Raw genomic sequence first — 14,145 nt, forward strand, 5'->3', positions numbered from 1 at the left:
GGATTCTGCATCTTGGGCAGTGTTATCCTTTAGCGTGGGGGCTGTGAAACTTACCACTTCTGCCTTAAGTAAGGTGAAGTTTGCTTTAGAAAAGTTTTTCGCTGTGGTTTCCTTGGTTGGGGGTGGTGGTGGGGTGTGGACATCCAGGGTGATTAGTTTATGGTCTGATCTAACCATTGACGGGTTGAACTCTGGTACGGACCACCTGTCGCCCATGTTGGTGATGACCAGGTCCAATATGTTGTGGCCTCTGGTAGGGGAGTTTACCAGCTGATCCAGGGCATTTGAGTTGATAAATTCCAGGAAGCTCTGAGCCTGGGAGTTTGTACTCAAGTAGCTTTCCCAGTTAACGGTAGGGTAATTGAAATCACCCAATATCAGGGTGCTCGGTAGGACCTTTATATTTTCCAGTGTCTCCAGAAAGGCGGAGTGGTGGTCCTGGGTCATGGAGGGTGATCTGTAGCAGGCCACAATTTGCATTGCAGATTTGCCTGATGTTAGTTGCACATGGATGATCTCAGAGGTATCATGCTGCGCCACTAACCTGGAGGTGTGGATATCCTTGATGAATATGGATACACCCCCTCCTTTTGTGTTTTGGTCTGTGTTCTGTGGCCGAAATGTGTGGTATGAGTTGTAGCCCAGTAGTGCTGGAGTGCTCTCTGGAGCCTTGAACCAGGTTTCAGTTACTGCACCAGATATTGACATTCTCCATACTTAGGAGTGCTTTGAGCGCATGCATTTTGAGATTTAAACTCCTGGCATTGAGTAGCATAACCCTCATTTTTTTACTTGTGCTGTTTACGGTGGTGGGTTTGAATTTTGAGCCTTCCCCAAAAAAGGCACTATGGGGGCAGCAAGAGCCTTGGCCAGTATTCGAAAGCCAAGGGGTGACAGGTGCAAGCTGTCTCTTGCAAAGCAATGCAGCTTGTCAAGCATGTCATCCCAGGCTGACAGACACTGGATCCCCTTTGAATGACACCAGAAGCTTAGCGAATTGCTGAAATTGTCTTGACACATCTGGGAGTGCACTGTGATACACACACCAGAAAAGGAATAACAGATGGTTGCTGTGTGTGCCATGCTACACAACATAGTAACAGAAAAATATGGTGGCGTGCCAGCTGCAGGTATGGGTGACCTACCCCAAGAACCCCAGATGGCTGATAACATATCAGAGCTGTCACATGATGAGCAGAATGATACAGGCATGAGAAGAAATAGGCATGGATGATGTTAGCAGGCCTTTATTGGCATGTAGTTGTTGAGTTCCATTTCTCTTGTAATACTATGTGACTGTACTGAAATTGTTAAACACAACATTACATACCAGTTCCTGTCATTACTGTTCCACAAGCTATACCTAGATTTGTTTTATGTCTGAGGCATTGAATACTATCTTTATGATCATGATTACTTTGTTTTCACTGTGCAAGTACATATGTAAGCATAAAAAATTATGTTGGCAGTGATTTTGATACTTTTGTTGGGAACAGTTATGCATGGGTGTCATATCCATAAATTCCAGATATTACATGCTGTCACTGTGTGCAGATTTTCTTCAGCTTTCAGCTTCCATTCCAATTATATACTGTTGTGATGTCATACATTAACCATGTTGCATTGCTCATCTCATTTGCATACACATTTTAAGTTTGCCATGGATTGTTAATATATTTTTACACTTGTATTTTAAACATGGTATGTATTCATGGCACATTAGTTGCACATAATGAGTTATAGTTATATTCACACCTCAACATAAATGTGTGAGGTACACATTGAGTAAAGAGTAGGAGCCACACTAGCAAGGATTTGCTGTCAGAGTCTGTAACTTACATTCTTGGAAGGTCTCTTTGGGAATATGTTTACAAGAGGATCAACATTTCCAAGTCTCTGTTGTCAGTGTCATTGTCAACTTACATTTCACTAGGTCTTTTGGAACTGGGGCCCTATGTCAGTGTGTTCCATCCTAGAGTGGTGTGGCATACCTGTCTTACAAATTAATGATATATTTGCTTTGCACAGGTGTGTTTAGCATTCATACCAAAGGCTGAAATGTCAGGAAGTCTACAAGTAATAGCAGATCTATGTCTGATAAACTGATCACTGCATGCTATGTAATGCACCACAGTAATTAAATGACAATGTATGATGGGCACACTGACACATTCATGTCCTTCTATTTATATCTTCAATATATGGCCATTATGACATTTAGAATGTTGCACAATCATGATGTTACACTTGTTATTCTAACATCTCTGTGTATTTTGTTATACAACCTATAAATAAACTTTATGGTCCAGATCTGGTGACTGTTACTTTACCACAACAAATGTAACATAATGCGATGCACATTGGGCAAAAATTACACATGTCCAGTTTCATAAGTTTGGATGTTGTTACTTGCATATTATGTAATCTCTTTACAATTACGTTGGTTCACATTTGTCATTACAGTGTCAAATAGTTGTTTCAGATGTTTACCTTTGAGGCTGATTGTGATGTGTAACACATGTCAGTGCATACTGTGAAGCAGTAAACAAATACAGCAATGTATGATTTGCCATGTGTATTTCCACATGCATATCAGTACTGTGAGTGTGACTTCCTTTACATGACCTTTATTATGCTTCAGTAAATTTTATTGTGCATAGTCTAACCAGTAGGTTGTTACGCAATGCATACACATATGACTACTGTCATGTTTTGTAACATACCTGTCATGGCAACATATTGTATAGGGTCACACCATGTATATGAGGGTCTATATTATAACATCAAAGTTTTAAAACTTTGAATGTTATAATATCGAACCCTTTAGAGTGAAAGCTGACAATAGCAAAGCCTCAAAACATCGAAATTTCACTTAGGGTAAGATTTCAGTGGTCCGTTCCATGGCTTTGTTATTTACAGCACTGTGGTGCGATGGTTATGGACCGGGTTTAGTGAAGTGAGTGAACAGAGGTTACGGATTGGGTTCAGGTAAGTGTGGTGTGATGGTTACAGACCGGGTTAAGGTAAGTGAGCGAACGGATGGGGTAAGGTGAGTGTGCAGTAGTTAGGGACTTTAGGGTTAGGGCGCGGGTGAGGTGAGTGAGCGGTAGTGACAGACTTTAGTGTTAGGGGCAGATTAAGTGAATTAGGGTTAAGGCGTGGGTCAGGTAAATGTGGGATTGTGTGGACGTGAGGGTTAGGGTGGGGTAGGTGAGTTAGGGTTAGGGAGCGGGTAAGGTGAGTGTGAGATAGTTAGGGACCTTAGGGTTAGGGCTGGGTTAAGGTAAGTGGGTAACTAGTGGTGTATGTCTGGTTTAGTGTAGGGTTTCGTGAGGTGCATGTGTGTGGATTATTTATTTTGGTGTGCTTGAGTTGTGTGTATGTTTGTCGGAAAAGCGAATTTTTTCCCTGGGAAAAAAATTTGCTATTCTGACTGTTCGGTTTTCTGGTGTTTCGATTGAATGTGTTCAATATTATAACCATCGAAGTTTTTAGACTTCGATGTTATAATATAGATCCGTATATGATGCCTGCCTATATACATATGTAATGTAAATATATTTTAACTGGCATATGCATTTCTGTGCATACCTTATTACTGATTCTGTTTTATTTCAGACATGTTTTGCACAGGATTGCGATGTAAGTTACATACTATGTTGTAATTTATTGTGGAATGGATGCATGTCTGACATCATATAAGGTGTCATACTTGGATAAAGTCAGACAGTAGTGTAAGCTCACATAGATGACAGTTACAACATGTGGATTGTGGAACTTTTGTATGCATTTTTATTTATTCATCAATTTTAGGTTAATACCTACTATGCATGGGAAATGTTTTGTTCATATAAATTCCTTCTACAAACACACAAATCCAACAAAAGAATTAGCAACATTTTATATAAATCTTCTGTGTCTCATTTCTGGAATAATCTGCCTTTCACCTTATGTAGCATTCTAAACACTAACAGCTTTAAAAAAGAATTAAGAAGTTCCATCTGTAAGTCATGGATATGCCCCTGTCAGGACCCTGCGTAATTGGATATACCACTGTCTTCACTTCCTAGAATCACCTTCTTGCAGTTTATGCCTTAAGCATATGACACCTCATACCTAACAAAAAAAAAAAAAAAAAGCAGACAATGGTATATTCTCACAAAATGTCTGCCTAAAATATAATAATTTTTTCTCCTGTATTACATGTTATAAGTCCTCAATGTATGTATTGTAAATAACAAACAAACTTTACTACGTGTCTTATTTTACTTGTTACTTTCTCTGTTTTCTATTACTCAGCTTTGTGATTATTGTATAACTGTTATTATTACTCAGTATTGTGAAAATTGTATAATTGAATCATTTGTACACTTTGCTGGAGCTTTTCTCCTCAGGTCTCCACTGAAAATGGGCCTGCTGTCAGCTGGACCAACCCGGTTAATAAATGCGAAATAAATAAATATATATATATATATATATATATATATATATATATATATATATATATATATATATATATATATATATATATATATATATATATATATATATATATATATATACATAAATAATATTTGACAGAGCATGGGACCTGTGCCAGATTACCAATTGGATGACAATAATGTGCCAGGCCACTACCAGCAGAGTCAGAATCCAAGGACCAGGATGATGATGACCATGATGGAGATGATGATGACAATGAAAGACTGGGACCTGCAAGTGTAATTTATTTCTGTGGCACAACAGAGAAGACATCCACCACCATGACAGGCAGACAATTTTCTGGACTAGGGCCAGTGTGTAATGGCAGACATCTTCCAGATGCAGATGCAGAACATGATGAGAACTTCTTTCAGGACATGGCGTGACACATGAGTAACTCCTTCCTGAAGATTGCTAGAGACACATTTCATGATGCTTAACCCCATCAGGGTGGTTCCTCATGAATGTAAGTTTGGTATGTCAGATCAATTTTTGTAATTCTGTCACCATGGTATTTTCCATATTCAAATCTGTATGGCCTAGGTACACTTATGCATACATCACATATTGCTGTCATGCTTTTCTGTCATACATCATAATGTGTGCTGCACATCAGGTCATATGTGGCTTTATTTTGCTGCTACAGTGTCAAGTGACACGTTACCATTATTACTTACATAATCATCACATGCTGCCATTACTGCATACATTGCACTATATGGGCAGGCATGTGACTCCTTCAATCTGTATGCGCATGCGTGTGTGTGTGTGTGTGTGTGTGTGTGTGTGTGTGTGTGTGTGTGTGTGTGTGTGTGTACTTCTATGCATGTAGTGCAGCATAATATTATTCTATCTGATAAACTTCTGCCTTGTACGTGACGGGTCTAAATCACATAGTTGAAGTATGACAACTTTGAACGTTATATGGTTGAGACCATATGTTCAAAGTTGTTATACTTCGAATACAAAAAAAAAAAAAAAAACAGGAACAACTTCCTGACAGTTGTAAGCAAGGAGGCTTGCCCCCACACCCCCCACTCTTTAAATATACCAACTCCGAGACCGTGCTACAGTGCAGTAAAGGAATATTTACTGCACTGTAGCGCAGCCTCGGAGTTGGTATATTTAAAAAGTGAGGGTGTGGGGTGTGCAGGGTTTGCCCCACTGCTTACAACCCTTTATTTTCTTTTCTTTTCTGCTTTTTTTTTTACATGTTGAAAATTCTGTAAGTTCGAACATATAGGTTCTAACATATGGTGTTCAAACTTACAGAATTTTGACTACGTAATATAGACCCTATGTGACAGATATGTCTGTCACGGTTAGTATGATACAAGTGGGACACAATTGTTATGCTTGTGTTGTTCATGTATGTACTTAGAAGGGATGACAGCAATTCACAAAGTACATCATTCCCATTCCTCTCACATAACACAATGAGGTTAGTCAAGTATGTTTATATACATGTCATCCATGTGCATGTATTACACACATTTTTATATTGATAGTTGCCGTCTTATGTCTGTTATACAACGTGACATGTACCTTATGAAACATTTTTGGGTCATGCTGTCACTCTGTCACAGTAACCTTGCTTGTGCCATGTTGTTATACAGTACTGTGCCAGGTTCATATGACTGTGTATCCTTCACATTCTGCATTGGCATTCACTGGTTCTTTAGTGATTATATGGAGGTGATGCTTTGCTTAGCATCATTCATGATTCCTTTATTTTTGTCCATATGTTGTTTATAGGACTAGCCAGTCTTTTCAAAACTAGCTTATATTAGGATATGTATAAATGGGTGAGTATACATGTCCATGTGTATGCCTTTGTAGGACATATGCACTGATTTAAATGGATGTACATGCACATGGCCATAACATGACTGACACACAGCTGCCCTCATAATATGTAACTTGTTAAATGCACTTATTCCATTCTGTTATGCTATATTTGTGTACATGGGACTATCCTTTGATCAGTACTACAAATGTACTGTGATATTTATATCAATAATGGTGATTGCATCACCTGTTGTATTGTGTTTGCATGGCAGTATATATGGGTATGTGATGTTCAAAACTACTTGTGTTGTGAACCCATGACATTTATACTCAGACATGTTTATAGCCATCCCAAATGCACTATGCACATGTATCAGACATTGGCCATTTGCTTCAAATGTACCTTGTGAGGATTTGCAGTCCTTCTTGTGTTGTGGACACATGCATGTACACTTCTGTCTCCTTAGTTATAGCTGTCCTGCTTTATTCTGTGCCTACCTTCTCATGCTGGCAATTCCTCACTGCCTTGGACCTATGTTGTCCACCTCCCTTCCCCTTTATAGCTGTATCCTACTTGTTTCACATATGCATGGATATGTTTCATGTGTATGTTTACCTTCCTGAAATGCATGATCATTGTAATGTAGGTGTACTGGTACAGTATGACATTGTACTACCACAACATGTATCATACACATGCAAGGCATGTGCACACAAGGTGTTAGAAATTGAGTAGATACAATCAGTATGTTGACTTGAGTGTTGTTGATTACCCAGGAGATTTCTATGCTTCCTGGCTATGCACAGGCTTGCATTCCTTAGCTTTCCTTAATCATATATGTTTCACCATTTACATAATATCTCATATCATTGGTGTGGGTATGTGTAATGAGACTTCTTACAATTTGACTTATGTAATGCTATTGCATGTCACACATCTGTATTATATAACTGAACATCCACATGGGTTGCCTCTTGCATTGAATGTGTCTTTGACATATGGATACCATTTCTCCTATGTTTGTGGTGTGTATTACAAAGCCACATTAATCTTTGTGGTATTGCTGTTTCGCACTGTGCTTAGTTATTATCCTTTTGCATGCTTGGTTGGAGGTTCTTGTCTGCCCTCCACCTGTCGGCTCCTGCATTTCCTGGTCTGTACTTGCTCATTCTTGCTATTTCTTGGCTTATATTTGCACTTCTGAAAGTCTAGTGAATGACTGGATTCAACACACATTGGGTACTGCAATGACAGCAATCCCCACTCAGTATTCTTCAATACATGCCTAAATCTGTCATACTTCTTTTTGTATGACTGTCATACAGTTTGCAACATCTCAGCTATGACTTGTGCTTCTGTGCATATGTAATTTTGCACTGCACCACGTCTGGTAAGCATTCTTCTCCTGTTTGTCACTTTCCCTTCACCCATATTGCATGTTCCATATACGTGCTGTCTATGTATCTTACATATCTTTTATGTGTTTTTGTGCTTTTCAGACCATGGTCTGTCATGTTTTGTTATATGTTTGTACCTGCTCTTTTGCCCACCTCCTCTTTCCATGCTTCTTCCATCCCTTCTATTCTCCAAAAAAAAAAAAAAAAATGGAGATTATTCCCACCAAAAAAATTCCATGCCTCTCTGACTGTCCCCTTGCACTTTGGTTCCATAGTACACCTTGTGTTCCTTCGTATTCACCCTCAAGCTACATCTGCTTTTCTATCACCCTGTTTCATCTAATGTGTTCATTACTTGCATTCCCCATACGTGTCCTGCACCCATTGTTAGCTACTGTTAGCCATGACAAAGTAGCTGCAATTAATCTTTGCTTTACTTAATTATTTTTTATTAGACATTTTGCAGATTATGTTAGATTCCACAAACTGTGAGGGGTGTATTTATATATGTCCTTCTAGGTATTACAGCGATATTCCATGTTTGTGGATGTTTGTAATTTTTCAGATATAACGGCTGATGCACATTGGTCTTCCTTTACTTTCCTTGTATTAATGTAATTTCATTTGAGCTTGTACAAATTCAATAGATGTGCATTAGTGATGCATATACATAACAACTTTTCCAGGAATACATATCTGACATGACTAATTGTGGTTGCCTTGTGTTGAGGTATTCTCTGTAGACTTGGGCACATACCTTTCAACCTCTTAGAGCAAGAAATCTGGACAAAGCCATAAATAAAAGTGGGACAAAGACCCAAAAATAGGGTGAATTTTTAAATATTGCACTTAAAAACTTAGAAAGTTGATAGAATAATGAGCCTTGCATTAGCATGAATTTTCTGATGATATGATGTCTGAAACTCAAATGTCTGTCATTATTTTCTAACTTCAGTCTTTAATAATTTGCCACTAATTTGCCAGAAAACCACAAGTTTATGAAAAATAGACCAAAAATATGAGGCAAAAATCTGGACATTCTGCGAAAATTTGTACAGTTGAAAGGTATGCTTGGACATACTGAATATTACTTGGATATCCGCAATTCTTGTACGGAACTGGGTGGACTGTGCTGAGTTCCATGAACTTTATGAAATCTGATCCAATGTCTACCAATTTAAGTAAGTGAACAGATATTACCTTTTATTACAGAGACTAGAAATGGCAATAACTGAGAGGTTTAAGGAAACATACATACATTTATAACAGTATTTAATTAAATAATACAATAAAAGATATATGTGTCACTTAAATGTTTACATTTGTTAATGAATTAATACAAAACAGCCACAAGATGAAAAGCTAAGAACAGCATACAAAACTGCTTTCCTAGTACATTTTATTTTATCCTTCTATCAATATATGACAGACAATAAATAATCTCACAAAGTATGATCAATGAGGCAAAACAGATGTTATTAAAAAGGCACACATTATGATTAGGTATCATTAGCGGAATAATTTTTCAATTTGCTTTGCCATAGAGGAATAATTAATATGTTAGTCATTACCCCTCATCAAATAGCTTCATCCTGCTATTGGCAGCAATATGCTCCACTTAGCAGTTGATAAGAAATGTAAAATAAAACTACTTATTATAAATAGACAGTTATTTACCTTAATATAGTGTTATTGATGGGTACAATGATGCTTGGGCACATTAACACTGAGAGCAAATATAATGAAAGAACAAAGGTGCTCAGATTAAGGCGCATTAGAAATGCAACAAAAAAAAACAAGACTTAGAAATGACCTAGTGCCATTTCTGAATACTGGCAGAGCTACATGTAATAATTCCTTGTTAACTTATAAAACCTGCAAATCATTCTGCTATTGTCTTCACTTACCTGTTACATCATGTTATATGGGAGTTTTTCTTCCTGAGTCCCCCCTGAAAATGGGTATCCCTGAGTGCAGCTAATTCAGTTATGAATAAATACATAAATAAATCAATAAATAAATTCTTAGAGTAGGTAAACCTAATGAGGTGTTCATATATTAGTCCACTTATACCACATAAGGAACCAGGGTTATCCAAAAACACTCTAAATACATGTAAATGAAGACTATAGCACAATGTTTTGTAGTTTTATAAGTTAACAAGCAGCTATTACAATTTGTCAGTATTCAGAAGTGGCACTAGGTAATTTCTATGTCTTGGTTTTGCATTTGTAGCCACTAATGGATGTATCAGCATCTAAGCAGGGCAGGTTAACAGATGCAAGTTATTCAGAAAAAATGTGTTTATTTATTCTATTGTATCATTTGATAAGCAGATAAGTCAGGTAGTCTGTGTACCTTTCTCAGCCACAAACGTGGCTTCAGGGGTAGGATTAAATGCAACACGCATACACACACACACACAAACACACACACACAGACACACACACACACACACACACACACACACACACACACACACACACATTGTGACATCCTTTCTCTGGGTCAGTAATCAAGGAGCCTGAATCCTCACCAATGACATTGGAGAGGGACATTCATTTGGAAAAAAAAGTAGATACACACAGTATTTTCATATGCAGCTCTCTGCATCAAGCACAATTTCCATTAAGAGCACACAGGGAACACACTCAGTCCAGGGTCTTGGTTTATCTGTCTCTCTCTTTCTCTCCAGGTCCCCAATAAGACTCCCCACTGGCACAGCTGTAGAGTTGAGTCCTCAGATGAGTGTCCAAGCCAAGTCCTCCAGCACCCTCTCTGTGAAACCAGTGCTTCCTGTCCCTACCCTAAGTAGCTGACACACATACACACACACACACACACACACACACACACACACACACACACACACACACACACACACACACACACACACACACACACCTGGGTAAAACTGGCACAGATTTACTAGCTATGCCCCCTTCTGCCCAGACTATAAGGTAGTTATCAGCACCAGACACTCCAAAGCCAGCTATTCTAAGCCTCTTACAAGGGCACCCAATTATACTGAGTGAAATTAATATTAATACAAATGGTAGTGTTTAACCAATGCAGTAAGGCATTTAAGAGTGGCGACAGTGTCACTGAATAAATATAAGTACTCTCAAAGGTTAAAATATTCTCTAAAGGATCAGCCAGAATGAAAAGTTTAAATATATTTAATATAAATAATAAAAGAACATGAAAATACTAAACATCTATTTACAATAAACACCAGAGTTTCAACCACAGGAAATATTAAAATAACACAGATGAATAGATTCACATAGATACTGAAAAACATTACTTAACTAATCTCACTATATTGTCATGACTGATCTAAAGAATTGCTATTCCCCGGTCACTTACTAGAGCAAAGCAAGATGAAGTAGATGAGGGGTCCTTCTATGTCAGGTTTCAAAAAACAGTGCTCTGAGACTTCATTCTCATCTAGTATTAAAACATCATTTTTACCTTGGATTACAGAATGACATCATACACACATCTAGTCATCTGACTTCTGGTTACCATATTACCCCCTGGAGAGAAGCTGTCAGAATTTAGGATATATGTGTCAATAATAAACACACATACAGCTCTGCTAAGATCTGTTGTAGCTTCTGGAAGTCATAAAACAATTTCAAACTTCTACCCTTCCCAAGTAGCAATTAGTTCAATGCTAAAGACAATACAGAAGGCTTCCTAGTACTTGCTTTCCCAGACATTTTGTCTCTGGCTGCAATCAGAACTGTAAGATACAATCTTTATGGCCTAAATTAAGTAATTTAATTTCATACTATTTTTCAATCTTAGCTGGACTAAAATTAACCTCTTCTCTTCCACTATCCTCTGTTAAAACATATACATTTAATACAGTACAGTCAGGACCCACTTTTAGTACATTTTTTAGCAGAAGCAAATTTACAAATACATTTTCAATACAAGCATCTGGACAAATCAGTTCGATATGCAAATGACATGTGATTATTTACAAAACTCCAGCTAGCTGGGCTGGCATATGTTACACATCCACTGCCCCACATCTTCTGGCATAGCTGGCAATACCTCACATCATAACAAATCTCCCGCTCCCCTTTGAAGACTCAATTAGTTTCTGAAGTAACCCTTGAGAAACATTGCTTGAGAGGAATAAGCCTGTCTGGAAACACATTAACCCATACCCTGTCTTGAGAAACCATCTGCATTGGCTTTGCTGACCCCACTACAGTGCTGCACTGCCATGTCATATGCCTGCATCCCTAGGTTCCACCTTAGCAACTTTGCATTTTTCTGGCTGACTCAATGTATCCATAAATCCCCCTCAGACTTCTCCTGCCATCTACTGCAAATACTGAACAGCTTCATCATGTTAACATGCTACAATTTGTGCCCCTGCCTCCTGCCTAGCAGTTCTACTATGTAGTTAACATCACTAACATTACTTATCACTTTGAAGAGTCCCTCCCAAGCTGCCTGCAGCTTATTATGTCTCACGGGAATGAGAACCATAACCTGCTGTCTCACAGAATACTCTTGGGATTCAGCATTCCTGTCATACTAGATCTTTTCCTGCTGTTGGGCTCCTGCCAGGTTCTCCTTCGCCAAGCCCATGAGCTCCTCAGGCCTTGTCCTGAGGTTTAGGACATATGCCACAACAGACTCCTTGTGGCATTCACACTCACCCTCCCACTCATCATAAATCAAATTGAAAATCCCCCTCAACCTATGCCCATGCAGCAACTCAAAGGTTGAAAAACCTGTGGATTCCTGGGTTACCATTCTGTATGCAAAGCAGATGGGGCAAGTATTTGTCCAACTCTCTCTTAAACTGTTCTGCAAATGCCTATGGCATGGTCTTCAGTGTAGAGTTTAACTTCTCCATAAGACCACTAGTCTGGGGATGGTACGGGGTGATCTTTAGGTGCTTCACCCTACAGTCCTGCCACAGACAAGCCAGCAGGTCTGACATGAAATTAACACCTATGTCAGTCGGTATTTCTCTCAGGAATCCTACCCTGATGAAAATCTGCAACAAAGAATTTGTCACTTTTTGTGCCTCGATGGAGAACAGAACCACCACCTCAGGGTATCTGATAGCATAATCTACTACAATCAGGATATACTTTTTCACTGTGGAACCTGGGGTATTCAGAGGCCCCACAATATCCAGAGCTACCTTCTGAAATGACTCCTCAATCACAGGCAAAGCTATCAAAGGAGCTTTGACCTTGTCTCCTGCCTTGCCTACTTTTTGGCACTCCTCACAGGTCCTGTAGTACCCTGTTACATCACTTACAATCCCAGGCCAATAAAGGGCTCTTTGTATGCTTTATTCTCACAAGATGTGCAAAAGGAAGGTCAAGGGCTATGGCTAAGCGCCAGATGGTAGGCTCTAGGCACTACCAGCTGCTGTATTGTTTCACCCTCTAGCCCTCCGTCATTGGTCCACTTTATGTAGTAACACTTTGTTCCAGTATACAGACTCCACTTTTCCTTAAGAATCGGGTGCCTCCCTCAAGCATCTTATTGTAGGGTCCAAGAGCTGAGCCTGTCTTAACTCTATCTTTAAGACTCTTCCCAGCTCTCCTTCCACAGGAAATCTGGCATCCTCTGACAATAGTTACTCACTGTCAGCAGGGTACTACCATTCAGCTCTGCTCTTTAGTCACTCTGTCTAAGGGAACAACAGTACCTACCAGCAGCCATGGCTTGCCTTCAGGCTCACTGCTACAGGATATCTCTCTCCCTGAAATAGCCACCTCACCAGACCTGGCTTCAGGTGTGGGGTCTCTCTGGGTCTCCCCCAGGCTATCAGACCCACATGCCTGTTTTCAAGCCTGACTGCATGTAACTGCATGCACACATGGTACTCCATTATCAAAATCATTCCCTATCAAGACATCTGCAGGGATATTTTCAAACACATCTACTTGCTTGCTCCCATTTCCACCCTTCCAGTCAAGGTGAATCTCTGACTATTGTGGACTGCCCAAGCAAGCACTGCTCCTCTTTAACCACTGCAGGCTTCATAATTATTAGGTCAGAGGCTGTGTCTCTCTTAACAGTGGCCTCTGTTCCATCCACTAAGATGGGATATAAACTCTGGTGATACTTTGATACCCCTGTTGTCTACAGACAACTTACCACTGATATACTGTTATTCCTACTTGCTGGCTCCACCAGCTTTTGTTCCCCACATTGCGTCACTGGACATCTATATGATACCTTGCCCCACTGGTTACATTTAAAACATTTAATCCTTGATCTTAACCATGTACTTGAATGAGTAGCTTCCCCTGTTACTGGTGGAGGCTGTTGTGATGGTTTAGGCTGCTTACCTTGGGTTCCCTTATATCCATTTGGAGCACTGTGTGTCCTCTTCCTGTGCAGTGATGCTCTGCTTGCTAAGTAGAGATCCTCTTTTTTTCCCCAGCTCATCTGCAGAGTTACACTCCCGGTCTGCCAACCAGATTCTTG

This window comes from Protopterus annectens, chromosome 1.part2 (genome assembly GCF_019279795.1).
Source record: "Protopterus annectens isolate FY-2018-M chromosome 1.part2, PAN1.0, whole genome shotgun sequence".
NCBI lineage: Eukaryota > Metazoa > Chordata > Ceratodontiformes > Protopteridae > Protopterus > Protopterus annectens.